Raw genomic sequence first — 19,599 nt, forward strand, 5'->3', positions numbered from 1 at the left:
AACAGCATCAGGGCCGGATGTTGCTGCTGCCCCACTACCCAGGTGATACCAAGGCTCTACAAACATGGGCACCTGTGTCCCTGTGGACCTATGCCCATCCCATGGGGTATGTGTCGGGAGCCCAGTTGAAGGGCACAGAGCTCTGCATGCTCAGCTGCAGGGGATGCTGCTCAATGTGGGTGGGCTCCACAGTGGTCCCACTTTATTCTGCTTTCACCCTAACCTTCATTTTCTCTCTGGTTTTAAATAGAACATGATCTGTTGGAGACAACTTGGAAAATGTAGTTCAAAAAAAATTTTTCGGAGTTGTCCATAACAGCCGGCAGAGGTTTTGCTGTGCTTTGTCTATGTGCTGTCGGCCCCAAAACTGCCCTCTTGCTTTGGGTCTGGGTGAAGTTGGGGGTGCCCCTGTGGGCAGAGCCTGGTCACCTGTCTGGCTGCCCTCGAGGGGCTGTCACCTCCCTGCAGGCTCCCGGCAGGCCTGACTCCACCCCAGAGTGGCACGGCCTGCAGGGGTTCCCACTGCATCCAGGACTCATGAGAGAACCCTTGGGGCTTCCACGGGAACTCAGGGAGGCTGTGGTCTGCAGTGTGGGATTCTTTAAGGAGGCTTAAGGTGGCCGACTCGTTCCCATGTCTTGCCCTAATGATCATTGTCCTGTCCACACCCCACACTGTGTCCTGCACCTAGTCCAGCCCAGCGTGCATCCCCTTCTCCTTGGTGCCAACCTGTGGGGTCCAATGGGGACCACACGTGCTGTGTCCTCACCATCCCCCACCCTCACCAGACCAGCATGTCCTCCAAGGAACATCACCGAACCATTGGAGACTGAACAGCCACCGCCCAGATGGAGGTCAGAGGCTGCAGCCCGAGAACCGGGGGCAGAATCCGACCACCGGGGGCCGTGTGCTCAGCCCTCGGGAGGGAGAGGAGGGTGGAAGTGCCTTTGCTTTGCTTTTCTGTAAAGCCAAGTTTGCCTCCCGAGCAGCTGTGTGATGTGCCTCTTTCTGTGCTGCCCCTTCTTCACTCTCAGCCCCGGGAGGCCCCCCACCCAGGGGTCTGTGTGCTGACACCAACCCAAGGCCCCCGGCTGGCCCAGGGGAAGGTGCAGGCGACCGGGGAGAACAGCCGACGCTGGGGCCGTGGGGCCATGCTGACTCCGGGCGCAGCCGGACCCCCACCTGTGGAGGAGCCTCTGGTCTGGGCACGGCTCTTCCTGAGGCCTGGCTCCCCTCCCCGCGCTCTGCTGTGTTGGCTTTAGCATGCCGGGTGCCCCGGCTGGGGCAGGGGTCGGGGTGAACAGCCCCGCCCTGCCTGAGGATGGAGGAGCAGTGGCCCCTTCAACTCTTGGAGGAATCACTTCTTGGAGTCATATCTGAAAATAGATCCTCAATTTCACAGACAATTAGGAACATCCTGCTGAGGCCATTAAGCCTTTCAGGGCCCTGCCCCCGAGCTGCAGGCCGTTCTTCAGTCGTATCCTGGGTTTATCTCAAACGGCAGGTGCCTGGTCCCTGGCGGGGTGCAGCAGGCTGCCCTCTGGGCCCCGGGGGCAGCGGCCCAACAGGGCCCGTGTTGTGGTGGCAGGAACCAAACCCGCCTCTCTAGACCCCCGCCCCACCCTCCTCAAGCCGGGTCTCATTTCCCAGCAGCGTCAGCCGGCATGGGCCTACCCCACCTTCTGAGCGTTAGCCAGGTGTGGGATCTGCCCTGTGCCCAGGGAACAGTGCTGGTTCCTGGAGTCACTGGCCCGAGCCCAGCCATCTCAGCTGTCTCCGGAGGCCATGCTCAGCTCCTCTGTAGATGCAATTCTGGGCCATCCTCCTAGGGCTGCGTGACATCCTTATCATGGTCAGCTGCTAGCTGTCACCACCACGGGCCCCCAGACCCCCAAGAAGGATCCTCCTGGCCCCCTCTTTCCAGACCCTGTAGGGAATGGCCAGTTTCCCCATGTGCTGGTCACAGAGCATCTCCCAGAGACGCACTGTCTTTTTGCAGCAAAAAAGAAGGGATAGAGAAGAAAGGAAGGAGAGAAGGAGAGAGGGGGAGGGAGGGAGGGGAAAGGAGGGGGAGGGGAAGAAGTCACCCTCTCCCAGCGCAGGCTTCCCTGTGGAAGCCCCCGTGACCCCACCTCATGGAAGCTTCAAACAGATAGGAATAAATCAAGAAACATCTCCATGTTTGCAGGACTCCCAGTGTCCTGAAATGTGCTTTCCATCTGCCACTTGGCATTTAGGGAGATAAGCAGGGTGTGGTTTAAGCATCAGTTCATACTCAGGACGTTGCACAGAGTCTCGCCAAGGGCTGGTGTCAGGCCCCTGGGCAGGGATGTTCAGGGGTGGGTCTTAACCCTGGGACCTCTGGCCAGCCTTCTGAGGTTAGCATCATCCACTGAAGGGCCGTGAAGGTGAGCATCTTCCTGGCCAGCCTGGGATCTGCAGTTAAACGTGGCCATGGCCGCACTGGAGCACTCCTCACTTGATTTCTCTAGTGGAAAGAAGCTTCCGCACAAGCACACGAAACTGATGAGCAGCCCTGGGGCAGGAACGGCCTCTGCCAACGGTGGGCGGCTGCCGCACTCACAGGGCCATCTTCCTTGGAAGCCGGGGGGCAGCTTTCGAATAAGATTGATTATCACCAGGAGAGTCCTCTGCATGAATTGGCACATTAGACGATGCTGGAATTTCTAAGGTTCCTCAGAGGCTAAGCCAGCTCTTGGATGGTGTGGTTTCAAGGAGGCTGGCATGGACAATCCTCCAGCAAGGTTCGAAACCCCACCAATGCCTTCCAGTCATTAACTCCAGTTGGGAAGGCAGAGGCCCCATCTCTGGGTGTGAACACGGTGGGTGGGCAGCGATTCCTGGGGTGCGGGGCTCAGTGGGGAAGGACACTGGGATCAGGCAGCGGCATCACCCATGGAGGGAGGAGGGTGTGGGAGCACACAGGCCCTGGAGACCCAGCTGTGGCGTCATCAGCTGCTGGGAGGGTTGACGGGGGGATGGGGACGGTGCCCGAGGCCAGGGGCACCGAGGGACAGAAGGGACCCAAGGTGGCTTGGGGAGTGAGCCGGACTCACGTCCTGGTGCAGGGCGTCAACATGCCATCATCCGAGGCCTCACCTCACAGCGGGGAGTTACAGGAGTGAGCCTTCCCCCCAGTTAGCACAGAGGATGCGGCTCCTGCAAAGCGGGCGGGGTGGGAACGGGGCCTCCCGAGCCTCGTCTCTGGCTGCTCCTGACACGGCTCCTCGAGGGACACGCCTCGTCTCGGGTCCTGACACGGCTCCTCGAGGGACGCGCCTCGTCTCGGGTCCTGACACGGCTCCTCGAGTGATGCGCCTCGTCTTGGGCCGCTCCTGACATGGCTCCTCGTGTGACGCGCCTCATCTCGGGCCGCTCCTGACACGGCTCCTCGTGTGATGCGCCTCGTCTCGGGTCCTGACATGGCTCCTCGTGTGACGCGCCTCATCTCAGGCCACTCCTGACATGGCTCCTCGTGTATGTTCATGCCCCTGTCAGTTTACTCGTCCGCATGTTGGCTCAGAGGTCAGTAACTCGGGATCGGCTGTTTAAGCAGACATCAAGCCCTCACCTGGTTCGGCCAGAGCAGTGCAGGCAGTGGCCGTGAACGTCTGTGTCCGTGGGGAGGTGGGCCGGGCCAGTCCACCTGGGAGAGGCCGGTTCCCACGGCCCAGTCGGCGCGGGGCTCAGACGTGGTGACTCAGTGGGCGGCTCCCGGTCCCATGAGTCACAGAGCCGCCACCCCGCCGGGCGCTGCAGGTGTTTGCCTGGGTGTGACCGTTGAAACTGGCCCCACCAAACACTGCAGGTACATCTAGTGCTTCGTTTGCCTAATTTTGAAGTCACCAGACAAAAGCCTGGACGGTCTTTGGCAAAGTCGGCATGAGTTTCTCTGCTCACTCCACTTCGCAGGTGTTGCTGTTAATCCTATAAAAGCGGCTCCTCCGGCCCTGGAGGACCATCCTGGCTGGGCCCACCTGGGCCCCCACGGCGCCCGTGGCCCCCGCTGCACCCCCGGGAGGTGGCAGACCAGAGCCGCCCGGTCGGGACTCACACGTGTGCAGAGGCAATGCCAGCGCCGGCTCCTCGGGGCCAGTGCCAAAGAATACATTCCTGCCGGGCTGAGTCACGGCTGGTTGAGCCCCACGCGCGGTGGCGGGGGCTTGGTGAGCTATGGGGCAGAGCGGCCCCACAGCGGGGGTGATGGGGAGACGCATGGGCCCACAGGGTGGCTGTGGACCAGCACTTCCCGGGATGCTGGTGTGGGGTCCTTGGGGTCTCAGATGCGGGGACTCGGGCTTCTCTATGTGTTCAGCGAGCCATGGGGATGGGCTCCCCTACCCTGGGGCTTGTGGGCCCTCTGGAGCCGCACGTCTCTGGACGAGGGCAGGCAGACCTGCTCGGGACCTGGTGAACACGTGGACCACGTCTTCCAGGGCATGACACGCGAGAGGGATTTAGCACAAGAGCAACAGGGCAGTGTCCGGCCTCAGGTGATCAGGGACGACTGGCTGCCAGCTCTGGAGCCAGAGCGCAGAGCTAGGTGATGAGGACGTCAGAGAAAGTCCCTGTTCCTCCAGCCCAGAGCCTCCCGGCCTGCCGCCGTCCCATGTGGCTCTGTCTGCGAGGGGTGCGGGAGGCTGGGGCCCAGGCCCAGCTCGGGGATGTGCCTGAGCCCATCAGGGCGGCCAGCCTTTGTTTCTGTAATTTCGTAGAGAGGTCCTGCCTGGCTGTTCACCTTTCTCGGGAGGTTAAATGAAGGCTTGAAAGAAAGATGAACACTCACGCTCCGTTATCCTCTGTAACTGTAGTGGTTTCAGTGGTGGTGGATTGTCCTGTTACCAAGAAAGGTGAAAATATATTCAGTTTCGGTGAAGAAAAGGAGACAGAGGAGGAGTGGAGGCCAGGCCCAGGCGGAGGGTTGTGGTGGGGGTGGTGCAGGGGGCAAGGAGCAGCATGGAGGCCCTTGGGCCAGGCTGACCAGCTGGGCAGCATGTAGGCAGGCCCCCTCAGGGCTGAGGGTGTCTCCCAGACACACGCTCAAGCCCGACCCCGGGGTACCCAAGGGCGCCCTTCTGCACACGTGACTGAGATGAGCTCATGCTGGAGCAGGGTGGCCTGTGCCCAGCATGAGGGCGGCCCTTGAGGAAAGGGCACATTTGGACATGGACACACCCAGGAAGAGGCCGTATGACCACAGAGGCAGGGAGCAGGGATGCCCTGGGTTTCAGGCGGCCACCAGGAGCTGGGGGAGACACCCCCTCCTGCCTTGGAGGGGCCTGGGCCACCCAGCCCCTGACCCGTGAGGCGGGATCTGCGTGGCTGAAGCTGCACGGCACAGGGATGGGTGAAGGCGGCCCAGGGAGCTAACAGCCCACGCCGGCGCCTGCTCTTGCTTTGAGCCGTGTTCCTACTTTCCCTCCCCCGGCCCGGCACCTGCATTAGGGCCTGGTGCCCACGGGTTTACAATCGTACTAATTGGAACCAATTTGCCAGAGTTACTGGGCAGGTCCCAACAGGAGGTATTGAAAGGATTGGCAGGAGATTCAGGTGACAAGGAACAGGCAAAGCAGAACCAAAAGTATATAAAATAAACAATGCCTTCTCGAGGGAAAAAATACCCAGGTGGGTGGTTGGCTGGCACAGGGGCTCCGGTCAAAAGCCAGAAGGACAGGCCGGGCCGAGGCAGGCGGAGGACTCAGGTGGAGACAGGTGCCCGCCCAGGGCCTCGGGGTGGGAGGACCAGGCGGCCCCCCGTGAGGGGCCCGTGGGCAGTGTCAAGGCCAAGGCTGGAGGAACGGGAGGCTGGAGCTGCTCCGTTAGGACCAAGGGGACCTGGGGACTCCGCCCTGGTGGACGCGCTCGGGTCCTGGGGCTGAGCTTGTGCAGGGACCCCAGTTTCTCCTTCGTTTCCCTCCCACCCCGGCACCTGTGGCTCCTCCCCTGACTCAGCCTCCAGGACCATCCCTGCTGGTGGCCTCTGTCCTGTCTCACCCTCCCTGGGGCCTGACCTCCCCTTTCTCCGGGCCGTCAGTAACACCCCTTCCTTACCCCTGGGGCCTCTAGCCAGCAACCTCGGCAGGGTGTGGGGCCCCTACGGCAGTGCTGGGGCTGGGGAGCGGGCCCTCTGACTGAGGACAGGCAGCTGGCCGCCTCGGGGGGCACAGGGTATGAGCGCAGCCCCAGGGCTGCAGCTTCTTCTCTCGAAGAGGAAGACAGGACGAGGTGGCCTTGGACACTTCCTGGCCCAGGGCCACCTGCCTGTGGGACTGCTCTTTCCATGCAGAGGACAGAGCCCAGAGACCGTGGCATCAGCTCTGCCCTTAGCCACGTGAGAGGGGGGCCTGAGTGGCAGGCCGGACCCCAGCACCCCAGGTCCCTGTAAGCTGGCTTCATCATGTCAGAGCGTGGTCTGCGTGACCTTGAGGCTCGCGCCTGTCTTCTCAGGTACAGAGGAGGAGGTGTAGACGCCTAGCTGGGTCAGCACAGACCTGTGTTTCATCAGCATCAAGAGCGTGGGGTCAAGCTGGCTGCCTGGGGGGCCATCGTCCCCTGTGTCCTCCACCTCGAGCTGCCTTGACTGTGTGTGGAGCTTGAGGCTTGACCTTGACTGTGTGTGGAGCTTGAGGCTCCTGGCACCTCATTCCAGGGCAGTGAACTCGGCGAGGCCACGTGCCCCCATTCTCTACATCACAGTGACATGCATGGCGGGGACTGGGGCCTTGGCACAGAAGCTTCCGGAACAGAGCAGGAGCCCCATCGTGGACACACCCGCACTGCCCACTGGGTGACGGCCAGTCACTGAGCCTTGGGGGGCGAGGCTGGTAGTCCCACCCTCCCACCCCCTCAGCCGTCCGGTTGTGCCAGGAGCGAGGGTCCCCTGTTCCCTTGGGCCCCTGCTCTCCTCCCCTCTCAGTGAGCTGGGTACATTTTCTTCTGTGATAATGCCTTCCCACCCCAGCCCCCGTTGGCCACTCAGATCCGCTGTCTGGGCAGCGATGACAGGTAGGATGACTGTCCGTTGAGCCTAGGCCCTGGGACCACTCCCAGCCCCAAGTGCAGTTGCCGAGGGCTGGCCCAGGGACCCTTCCCCTGCCAGGAGGAGGGGTCCCATGGGCCGAACAAGACCAGACTCATCCCTGGAGCCCAGAGGGGCCTGGGCACAAATGTGAATGCGTCTCATGACGCAGCCGGGATGAGTTGCCCTCGGACCTGAGAGACGCCAGACCTGTGCCAACACCACCTGCAGCCGGGGTGCCTCCCGCTCACCCCAGAGCCGAGCGGCCTCCCGGCCCAGCACACCCACCACTGCTCACACTCCGAGGCCAAACTCCTGCTGGGGCCTAGTTGGCTGTGCTCACCATCCGGCGTCACCCCTGCCACCCTGGCCGGGGCCTCACCAGCCTCCCAGCCCAGTGCCGAGGCAGGTGGCTCCCCTGTCCTCCGGGGAGAGCCCCCACCCTCCGCATTAGAGAAACGCTGCCTGGGGTTTCATCACAGCCCATCAAAACATAATCCAGAAAGTTTTGCTTAATGGAATAATCAGGAAATAAATGATCTGGTTAATGGGTTTCCCAGTTAATGGGATATAAAACTCTTCTGTTGGAGGTTTTCCTCAGATGTCTCTGTAGACACACCCCCAGTGCCTGCCACCACAGGATTTTCTTCAACCCCCAGCTCCTATCAAACCTGCGGACAAAGGCCTGCCTCTCATGGCTCTGCCAGCAGACGCGGTATTTTCATTTTCTGGAGCAGCCTGCCACTTGCGGCCCCACTCCCTGTGGGGTGGGAGTGGTGGCTCTGCTCAGCCACCGGAGGGTGTTCTGTGGGCGGGAGCGGCGCCCCCAGTGTCCACACAGCCAGCACTCACCGGAAGCTGGGCTGCGTCGGCTGAGGCTGCGGGATGAGGCTCGGGCTGGATCTGCTCGACTCAGGACCCGTGTGGGTGCCGCAGTTACTGGCCACCGCCTCCTGCGGGCCTGGCTGGCTTCTTCTTCCCCAGGGAGAAGCTGGGTCTGCCCGCCCGCCCTGACTCCCATCCTGGGGATGGGGGCCCCAGAGCAGATGGGAAGCCTGCAGGCAAGGCTCGGGCCTGAGAGGAGAAGAGACCAGAACACGACAGAGGCTGGCAGAGCAGCAAGCGCATGTGGATTTTTCCCTGAACCCACGCAGGACCCACACGGACCTCTCCAGAACCAGCTCTGAACACGCCTCACCTCTGCAGGGCAGGTTTCAGATGCCTGCAAACAGCTTCTGGGTCATTGTGAATTTCAGGTACTACAACACAGAAACTTAGAAGGCAGTTAAAGTATAATCGCTGCTGGGTGTGTGTTCAGTCGCTCAGCTGGGTAACTCAACCTAAAAGCCCTGGGGCTACAAATACCAGGCTTTGACTCAGTCCCTCCCTTCTCAAGCCCCAGCACCATGGTCCCCTCAGCCTGATACCTGAGTCCCCATCACAACCGCACACGTGTCCTACACACATGCATCCTACGTATGCAGTTGATGGAGTCACCTAATACAGTACACTCCTCCCCCAGGGCCTCTCCCCTGAGGGTCGCACCATCCGGAAGGTCCAGGCAGGGGCAGCGAGGTCAGCGAGACCCACAGGCATGGACTCCATCTCCTGCTTTGCTCTGACTCCAAGAATAACCAGGAAACCCATGTGAGGGGAATACCAGGTCATCTGTCAGTGGCATCCAGGATGGGGGTGGGGGTGGCTGGTGACAGGAGCGTGGCTGGAGGAAACCGACTGCTGGGCCACCGTCCCAGCCGGATGCAGGTCTGCTGGGAAACTGCAATCAACAGATGCAAAGGAACCTGAATCTAGACACAGTGAGGGGGCAGCAGGCGTGGTCCATGACCCCAGCAAAGGAGGGTCACCAAACACGGGGTGGGTGGCAAACAGGGCATGGGTCAGTGGATGGATGGACGGGCGTGTAGGTGGATGGGTGGGTCTGTGGATAGATGGATGGGTGGCTAGATGGGTAAGTGGTTGGGTGGATGGGTGGTTGGGTAGGTGGGTGGATGGGTGGGTCTGTGGATAGATGGATGGAAGGATGGGTCAGTGGGTGGGTGGGTGGATGGGTCAGTGGGTGGGTGGGTGTGTGGACAGATGGGTGGGTGTGTGGACAGATGGGTGGGTCAGCGGATAGATGAATGGGTAGATGGGTCAGTGGTTGGGTAGGTGGGTGGATGGGTGGGTGCATGGATAGATGGGTGGGTCAGTGGATAGATGGATGGGTGGATGAGTCAGTGGATGAATGGGTGGGTGGGGTGGTAGATGGATGCCAGGTTCTTTATCCTCAAAGCAGAAGCCTGTTGCCCCACAGTAACAGAAGCACTTTCCCCTGGGGCCTCAGGAACTTTACTTGTTGACTGGGGGTTTGATTTGTCTTGCCCCCTCCCTCACAGAATGGCTTTGAGGAGCAAATGACATAGAGCACATTTGAAAATCACTTGGGAAAGTGTCTGAATTGCATACATGAGTCCATGTACTGTTTCTTTTTATTATTTTTTAATTTATTTCGGCTGCACTGTGAGGCTTGTGGGGTCCCAGTTCCGTGATCAGGGATTGAACCCCTGCCCCCTGAAGTGGAAGCGCAGGGTCTTAGCCACTGGACAGCCAGGAAATGTCCATGTACTCTTATTATCTAGATTAAATAGAGTGCATAGAGATTAGTGAGAAATTTGGATTTAGAGGGTATACTTTAAATTTTTTTACCTTATTCCTTTCAAGTACATGTAGTTACAGGGGCTGATTGCTAATGGTATATTTTCAAGTCTAAGTCCTGCTGGGCCTACTACAATGAATAGGAAAAAAAATCTCATAATTAGCAGCCTTATTTGCATGCAAACAACAAATGTTCCCAAAGACCTTAACACTGTTTGCATTCATTCTTATTTTAAGGAATTAAATTGCTCACAAACCCCTTTCCCACTAGAAAGTCTACAAGTGAACTTGAACCAGTCAAATATCATTAATGTCTAATTGCTCCAGATCTCACGTTAAGGTAGCGGCAGCTGATACATGTCCAGGTACAGAACATGAAAGCACAGAAGGTGGCTGTGTCCATGAAGCTCAGCAACCACTGTTTCCCGGTGTAATGCTGGATGCTCTGACAGCCCCGTCAGTCTTGGGTGTGTGTGGTTTGGGACGAGCCCGACAGCGGCTCTGACCCGGGTAAGGCCGTGGCTGTGAGCTCCTGTCTTCCTGTCCCAGGGACAGCAGGGCAGGGGGCCATGCGTGGCGGGGGCCACATCACCACCTGAACACAGACACGGTCATTCTTCTCTGTTGCTTGAGAACCTCTGTTCCATGAAAACCTCTGTCTCTTCCCTGGGATTCCTTTGTTCTTCTTCCAGGTAAAAAGCATATCTGGCAGCGAAAGCTGTTTTTCAGCCTCTGTTTGACGCTTTCCCTTCCGATTAAAATTATATGGGGCCCCAAGGCATATCTGGTGATCGCAAGTCACTCTTGGCTAGACATGCAGCTTTTACGTGAATAGCATTATTGTTATATGATATAAAACACAGGGAAAATGGAAGACTGACTACTTCTCTGACTAAAATTTGGCCTACCAAAGAGGCTTTGAAAAATCAAGCATCAGAACACCTACTTTCAGCCAAGATGGGCTAACAGGGACCAAATTTACCCTCCACTGACAAGAGTGAAAAAATGGGAAAAATATATGAAACGTATTAAGCGTTAACCATCAGGCAGTGAAGAACAGTGACTCTGAGGGGGGACCCTGTGACGGCCTAGCCTATGGCCTGCGGGGTGCTTCCAGGCCGTGTGTGGTGAGGCAACCCCAGCAGAACCTCACGGAGTGAGGAGCTGGGGCTGGAGGGACTGCCACACGGCTGCCAGAAGAGTCGAAGCATTACCCTGAGGAGCGAGCCACCCAGAGGCGGTGCTCAGAGACCCGCATGGCTGAGGCCTCATGCACGCAGGTGCAGGAGGGAGTCCCCTCAGGTCTGGTGAAGAGCAGAGTCCTAAAGGATTACAGGGAGAAATACTCGGAGACCACGCCAGGCTGATGCATGGTGTGTATACATCCCCATACTTCGCAGGACACTAGGGAGTATCCTCAGAGGGTTTTGCTCTGAGAGTGGGAAAAATTAGCCACAGACCATGTGTTGCTCTGGTTCCGTCAAACATTTATAACCTGGGAAGACCCAAAAGGATCAAATCTTTCCAAGTGACTTAACTGCTCCCCAGAACAAGCATTCATAAGAACACAGAACATGACCCATGCTCAGTGAGGCAAAAATTCATGTTTGATCTCTGACCCTGGAGAGAACCGGTAGAAGATGCAACCCAGATGAGATGAAAATCAACTAAAAATTACACCCATCATGGAGTTATCAAACAAGGATATAAAAGCAGTTTTTATAACTGTCTCCCACACATGCAAGGAGTCAGAGGGCAGAGTGACGTGCCCAAAAAAGACTTGTATTGAAAGCCGTAGCGTCGGGGCTGAAGGCACCCTGAGTCACAGCAATTAGATGCCTCCGAAGAGGACGAAGCACAAAAAGCTACGGAAGATGAAGCAGGAGAAGTCTGCAGAAGTGAGTGCTGTGAACTGTGGATGACTCTGTGCGGCCTCGGGTGTGTGATCAGAGCTGTGGCCAGAGGGGCAGAGACACTGGAAGAGGTTGTGGCTGAACTGCTCCACTTAGATGAGAACTGTGAACCCACAGATCCTGAAGCCCAGCTGACCCCAAGCACAGGAGACCCAACACGCACATGAGGGCAGGGGTGTGGAGGCCCCAGCTCCCACCTCCCACTTGGGGCTTAACCTTCCCCTAAACAGATGCTCATCAGTGCTTTTCCTCTGGGAAAAAAAGGAGGAATGGCAGCTGAGGACAAGCGCCCTCGTTATCAAGTCTTGACCATGAGTTGCAGCCCTGCAGCAGTGTGGAGGTCGTGACACTTAAATCCTGTGGTCACAGCCTCCAAAAGACGGCAGCTGCTAGAGACGGAAGATTCTGCGGGGTATGTGTGAATGTGAGTGTGTGAGTTTGAGTGTGGTATGTGTATGTAGATATGAGTGTGTTTGAGTATGTGTGTGTGGTGTGTATGTGTGTGTGTATATGTGAGTGTGTGTATGTGAGTGAATGAGTGTGTGTGTGTCTGGGTGTGTGTGTATCTGGGTATGAGTATATGTGTGTGTGTGAGAGTGAATGAGTGTGTGGGTGGGTGTCTGTGTGTGAGTATGTGTGTATGTGTCTGGGTATGAGTGTGTATGTGAGTGAATGAGTGCATGTCTGGGTGTGTGTGCATGTCTCTGTGTATGTGTGTGTGTGTGTGTGTGAGTGTGTGTGTGTGTGTGTGAGTGTGTGTGTGAGAGCATGTGTGTGCGGCTCTGCGGGCAGGCTGGCGCACATCAGCAGGGAGGTCGTCGTGCGAGACGCCTGCAGCAGCTCGGCTCTTTCAGAAACAGGGTGCGGCAGCGTGGCCTCCGTGAGGCTCTCTTCTTGCTCTTGTCGTCTGTACGTGTGAAGTACAGACACGTGTGATCTGGGGCCTGGCTGGCACCACCTCAGTGACTCAGATGCACAGCAAGGCCCCAGTTCACTGGCAGGACCAGGGCGGGTTGACTCCACCCAGGAGGCTGGAGGCAGACATGCAGGAGCTGCCTTCTGCTGGGGCATAAACGAGCACTTAGTCATCTTAGCGCTAACTTAATTTTTTTGGCATAAAGAAGTATAAATATGATGTGCTTCACATATGTGATTCCAAATTAGGTTAGTGATCCAGAGTCTGTCTCAGGGATGGATAATCTAAAAATTGAGCAAGGGAAAGCAGTTCTTCAAAAAGTAAAACACACAATTACCAATTTACCAGGAATTCCATTCCTAGGCGTTCCCCTGGAGAACTGAAAACAGGGATTGGAGCAAAAACTCATATGCGAATGTTCACAACAGTGTTACTCACAGTCACCAAAAGGTGGGTACAGCCCAGATGTCCATTGCCTGATGGACACACGGTGTGGTCTATCCACAGAGTGGACAGTATTAGGCCATAAGGAATGAAGCTCTGATAAAGGCCATTATGTGGATGAACTTGAAGTCCCCATGAAAGAGGCCATGTTGTTCAAGTCAGTTTACAAGAAGTGTCCAGAACACACAGATTCACACAGCAGAATTATCGTGGTTCCCAGGGGCTGGAGGAGGGGGTGGGGAGTGACTGTTCACAGGTGCAGGGTTTCCTTTTGGGGTGAAGGAAGTTGAGGTATCTCAGCACTGTGAATGCACTAAATCCCGGTTATATGCTTGAAAGCAGCTCATCTCATCTTCTGTGGATTCCCTACATCTGGCCCTGCTTTCCTCAGCTTCAACTGCTCCTGTCTTCTCTGTCTTTCCTTTCCAAACAACTCAAGCAGTTTATTGCAACATGGAGCCTGTCTCTGAAGGAATATGTAATGAAAGGGTGCATAAACCCCTCCTTGCAGTGTCGTCAGCCGGGGCCCTGCACCCTGGCCATTGGCAGAAGCAGCTGCCCCACGGCCCCTCCTTGAAACGGGTGGGCCCACACGTCCTGGGGTGGGGTGGGTAGTCTGTGTGACAGGGTGGGGGCTGCAGGGATCAGGGGACATTTTCGGACAGAGAGGGGTCTCCCAGAACTCCGGCGAGTTCTGCTTGGGTTGCCCTGGCTACAAGGAGAAATTGGATGTCTATCAGGTTTTTTCACACTGTCTCGGGCTGGGGCAAGGCTGTAGCCACGGGAAGCCTGAGGAGAGGAGGGGGAAGTCAGCAGATGCCCCCATGAGGCTGCCCTGAGTGTCCCAAGTCAGCGGCTCCCAGGCTGCACCTGCCCAGGTTCCTGAAGGGCCAAGGTCACCCAGGACAGTGAGGGAGCGTCTGGGAGGTGACCCCTGGCCTCCAGGTCTACACACCTGAGCAAAGCACGGTAGCTGCCTGCCAGAAACAAGTGGTGGGATGCTTTCCTTCTTATTCAAAAGCAACATGAAAGGAATGAAAACTAAGTAAATGGGTATTTGCAGAGGCCCAGCCTCCTTTGAGGGATTCCCTGGTGGCTCAAATGGTAAAGAGTCTGCCTGCAATGTGGGAGACCTGGGTTTGATCCCTGGGTCAGGAAGATCCCCTGGAGAAGGAAATGTCTATCCACTCCAGGATTCTTGCCTGGAATATCCCATGGATGGAGGAGCCAGGCGGGCTACAGTCCATGGGGTTGCAGAGTTGGACACAACTGAGAAACTTCACTTTCACTTTTTCAGCCTCTTTTGCAGAAACCATTGTTATAAAGGTTTTCATTTCTGGAATATAAAATGCCATTGTTGGGAGTGGGGGTGGGCTTATAGAGACTCATTTTGAAACTAACGGCCTCCAGTACGTCCTTCAGAGAGGTGGACATGAGCTGTGACCTCCTGTGTGCCCTGTGGCCTCTGGGATGTGCTTTGGGACCCAGCTCTCCAGCGGAGTCCCAGGCTCGAGGCTACCCCATGCTGACCGCCGGCCGAGTGTCACCTCCCACAGTCCTCCCCCACCTTAGCCGACCCATGCATCTTCGATTCCCTGAGCTCCTGTGGGCGTTACCGCTGGGCTCCCTTCAGACAGGACAGAAACTGGGTGGGACGGACTCTTGCTAACTCCATCGATGAGATTTTTCTAGGATTTTAGAAGATCCCCTGCAGAAGGGAATGGCTATCCACTCCAGTATTCTTGCCTGGAGAATTCCATGGACAGAGGAGCCTGGTGGGCTACAGTCCATGGGGACGCACAGTTGGACACGACTGAGTGACTAACACACACATACACTGCAATCTGTAAACCTTCTGGCCAAAGAAACAGGAATTCTTGAGTTTGAAAGACCTGAATGCAAAACAGTATCTCCGCAATTCAGTGCACTGAGCCCTGGAGTGTCCCCTGGAAGTTCCTGGTGTCTCCCTTGTCTTAGAACAACTTGCTGACAGTCCCCACCGGAGCCCGAAGTAGGGGATGTGGGTGGGGGAGAGGAGGAGACAGCCAAGCCAGGCGGCCACAGGCCTCGTTGTGAAGGTGATGGCAGGTCACGTATGAGTGTGGGAGGTCTCACCTGGCTCTGCCTCCAGACAGAAATGTTGGCAGAAGCGGAGGTCCTCTCCACGGGGCCTGGAGAATCATTTCTGACATGCCATCTAAGCACTGGGGACGCCACTAACATCCACGCCTCCCAGGGTGGCCTTCCTGACGTGTAAGGAGGCGAGAACACGCCTCACACGTGCAGCTGGACGATGGGAAGCCCTTCTACAAACACAAGCACACGGACCTACAGCAGAAAACACGCTTAGGAACAAAGAAGATTTTTCCATGCATGGAATGACTCACAGTCCGACTAAGATGGTCCAGCAAAAAAAAAAAGAGAGAAAAATATTGCTTTATTGGATCTATTTTCTACCTACAAAGAGAGCTAACACAGTATCAAACATCTCCTTTCTGTAGGACGGTCTCCCGAGAAACGTCTCATGCAATTCCTAGGAGGCTAAATGCAGGACAGGGCTCCAGGCGGGGTTGGGGGGCGCTATGTACAGGAAGCCATATACTGTCAGCTCTTCACAGTAATGTGCAAATGTTACAAATATGGCTTTCAGGATTTCATTTCTGTGACTTAAAAAACAAGTAAGACATAGTCGTACAGAACAACATTTTAAAAATAATTCTTTCCGTGGGAGAGCGCCTTCCCAACTGAAACACTTGAGTTTGGTGACAGGATGTGTCGCCTCCCCCGAGGGTGCAATTCGTCCACATTCCAGCAGGGGGCATGAGTTCCTAAGGCACAGTTATCAGGTTAAACGTGTTTTCATTAAACCATGCTTTTTGGTTATGTGAAACAACAGGTCACGGCTAGCAATAACGCGTAATAAGCTGTTATGGGTACAAAATGCAGTAGTAAAGCTCACACTAACCTATGTTAACAGTAACTAGTCTGGAAACACTACAGTCACCACATAGTAAAACGCTGTTTTTGGTAATGGTTTCCTCAGATGAAGCACTTACAAGGCTTTTGTGAAAGAATGATCTTACAGCGGAACAAATATATTACACTCCTTCTGTAACACTATTTACAGTTCCTTTCCAATTCTGCCATTTGGTGTAATAGCCGATATCATGGATGCACCTCTCCTGGTTCTAAAGTGCTTGGTTAACTGCAGGAGACCCGAGACGCAGACCTCCTGGGGCCGGGGGTCGCCCCCACGGATGTGGCTATGGGGAGCTGGATCTTGAGCCTCCGGTGTATTTTCCAAAACGGATACTGATTATTGCTGACACGGACGCCCTTGCTGGGTGGAGACTGAATGTCACCACGTCGGTTATGTTCACCATAAATATATGCCTATATATGTACACACATGCAAATGCAAGACCTATCCCAAGACAGAGAGATTTCTCTTTTTGTCCAGTAACCTATCTTGTGCTATTCAACTTACCTGTGCTATGTTTGAAGCCAGATTAAAAACAAAATCCTAACATGCTACAATGAACAACCCTATGGTCTGAGTAACACAGGGGAGGGAAGGTAGTCACGAGATCTGAGATGACACTTTGGAGCAGTTCTGAAACGCGCTGAGTAAGGCAACAGAATTGTATGTCACAGCCCAGGAAGAGGTGGGAAAGTAGGAAGCATGGTAGGGTTTCCTCACAATGCCCAGTCCTCCAGTATTCTTTTAATTTATACAAAGGATAAAGCCTCGTGATGAAACGTCCTATAGCTTCTGCTCCTACAAATGCCCTCCTGTAGCCATGTCAGTGCTTGATTCCACAGTGCCCAGCTGCTGCGGTCTGCTGAAATAAGGCACTTCCACTGAAAAATCCAGCGTGCCTGAAGGGCGCGGCTTGGGATCAGGCCGCCATGTCGGGCCGAGGCCACGAGGGCAGTGTCACGAGGTCTGTCTTCCGTGCTCCCCCCACCCACCCACTTTCATTTCCTTCTTGAGGTGACTTTCCTTCAGAAGAGGGATCGGTCCTTCCTTCCTTGGGCTACTTTGCACAAGTGACCTGCGCCTTCACTGCGGCGGAAGCTCCCAGTGGTACCAGGTGTGGATTCAATTTGTTGACTCAGAGTCATCACCGTGGAATAGACAGACACCACGCAGCCTCTGAGGGTCCACGCTGCCAACTACGAGTGGATGTTGGTGCTGGAGAGGTCATTGCGGATTATCTCATTTACTGTAAGAAAACAAAAGTAGAGAGGGAGTCAGAGAGACAGGACTCCACACGCAAGTTTACGTGCACACCAGAAATCCCATCACTCAGTTATGTTCAGCCTGTGAAAAGTTGTCCCCTGAGAATGAGCCCTGAGCCGGCAGGACACGGCTGCCCCAGGCCCGGGGCTGTGACCACAGGGCCAGCACTTGGGCTGAGACCGGGGGCCCGCGTCAGGTTCTGATGGCTGACCCAGGGCAGGACGCCATCTGCACTCATGCAGATTTGCAAAACCAACAGATAAACCCCGGCCGTGACAGCACCGCTTGAAGCACAAGCCCCTTGCTGCGGCCTCGTGGCCAGGCGGCTCAGGGCAGGTCGGGAAGGAGGGCTGACTGCCCGGCCTGAGCCTCCCTTTGTTCAGGGCTCTTCCTTCACCTCTGTTGCCTCGTCCGTGTCCACCATCGGCCTGTGATTTTTGGCAGCTGGGGAGGAAGTGAGCGGAGCTGGCAGAGGCCTCGGGAGGGACCGGCAACCTCCCTCCGGCCGCCCCCACCCCCGACGGCACAGATGGGAAATGTCATCGGGAGGCTCAGAGGTGGGGACGTGCTCGCGTCACGGAACTGCCCGGGCTCCCCTCTGCCGCCAGATAAACCATGTGTTTCTGCCGAGGCCCCGGCGGGCCGAGGGCGGCTTCCCGGAGCAATCAGTAGGGCGCGTTTCCGAGCCCACTCCCTTCCCTAAACTGCTTTTCAACACCCCCCTACCCGCCAAGTATTTTTAAGAATAACAATAATAAAGCACAGTGGGGAACCAGGAATTGTGTCACGGGAACCGACAACAGAACTTGCTGGCCCTGTGGACCCCGGAGCCCGGCTCCTCCTGAGGAGGGGGCACGTGGGAGGTGGGGGTGCCGGGCAGCGGCCCACAGGGACACACCCAGACTGACACGGCTGACAGGTGGTCACAGGTCCTCTGCCGATGGCCCCAGCCTTGTGCGGGAAATGCTGGACAGGAGGCAGCTGCCTCCACGACCCTCGGCCAGTGCACCTGGGCCCAGGCGCTGTGGCAGGCGGGTAAGGCCACTTGCCCCTGCCTGGCTCACAGGTCCCTGAGGGCCTGGGGCAGGGAGGGCGGGGGGACATGGGCCCCCAGCCCAGCAGCTCCTCTGTTTCCTCCAGATTCGGCCTCTGTGCTCCTAAGTCTACTAAGTCTAGTCCACCTCTCCCAAGCGCTGCCCTGAAAGGTCATTCTGACAAAAGACAGTCACAGGATCTGAGTCTCTCTGAGGTCTGGTCTGGGTCAGGATGGGCCTCAATGGCACCCAGGGTGTCTCTGCCCCAGGCCAACTGTGCAGAACAACTAGAGACAGAGAGAGAGCATATAGAGAGTGTACGTGGGGAGTGGAGGGGACGCAAATGCGGGAGAGAGTGCAGATGGGGGGGTGGCGGAGGGGCACGGACCGGTAGAGACCATATGTGTGGGGGGGGGTTGCGCAGATGGGGGAGTTGGAGGGGGGCACGGATGGTAGAGAGTGTACGGGAGAGAGGAGCGTACTTGCCGGGGGTGGGGGGTGCGTACATATAGGGGCCAGCGGGCACCCTGTGGCAGCATGGGCATGGAAGAGCCATCACACTGTCCTCACTGGGCACCCGACGGTTTACGGCGCGCTTTCCTGACCGTGACCTCATTTTGTCCTAAAGCAACCCGAGACCAGGGGCCTGGTGGGGCTGCCTAAACTTTTCCGAGAAAAGAAGCAGGTTTGGGGCCACGCAGGTTAGGGTCCCTCCCACTGGGTGACAGCTACTACTGAGAAAGGGTAACGGAGGTGGTGGGGCCAGCTGCCTCCCAGAACAGAAATCAGCTGTCTTGCCTCAAGGCAAAGATTTCACAGTGGGAACCGTGCTCGACCTCACCTGAAGGGGGTGGGGGTGGAGGTCAGTCACACCACTCAGAATCCAGCTCTGCCTTCCCAGTTTTAGGAAAATGGAAATCTCAGAGCAGTCTAGTAAGATCAGGAATAGATGGCTGAAAAATATCTGATGGGCAATAATGACTGGAACTGGGAGAGAGACCTGAGAGGTAATGTTGTTGTTGCTAAGTCGTGTCCAACTCTTTGCAACCCATGAACTCCAGCACGCCAGGCTTCCCAGTCCTTCACCAACTCCTGGAGCTTGCTCAAACTCATGCCCATCCAGTCGGTGATGCCATCCAACCATCTCATCCTCTGCGTCCCCTTCTCCTCCTGCCTTCAATCTTTTCCAGCATCAGGGTCTTCTCCAATGAGTCGGTTCTTCACATCAGGTGGCCAAAGTATTGGAGCTTCAGCTTCAGCATCAGTCCTTCCAATGAATATTCAGGGTTGATTTCTTTTAGGATTGACTGGTTTGATTTCCTTGCTGTCCAAAGACTTTTAAGAGTCTTCTCCAA

Source organism: Cervus canadensis, chromosome 23 (assembly GCF_019320065.1).
Source record: "Cervus canadensis isolate Bull #8, Minnesota chromosome 23, ASM1932006v1, whole genome shotgun sequence".
NCBI lineage: Eukaryota > Metazoa > Chordata > Mammalia > Artiodactyla > Cervidae > Cervus > Cervus canadensis.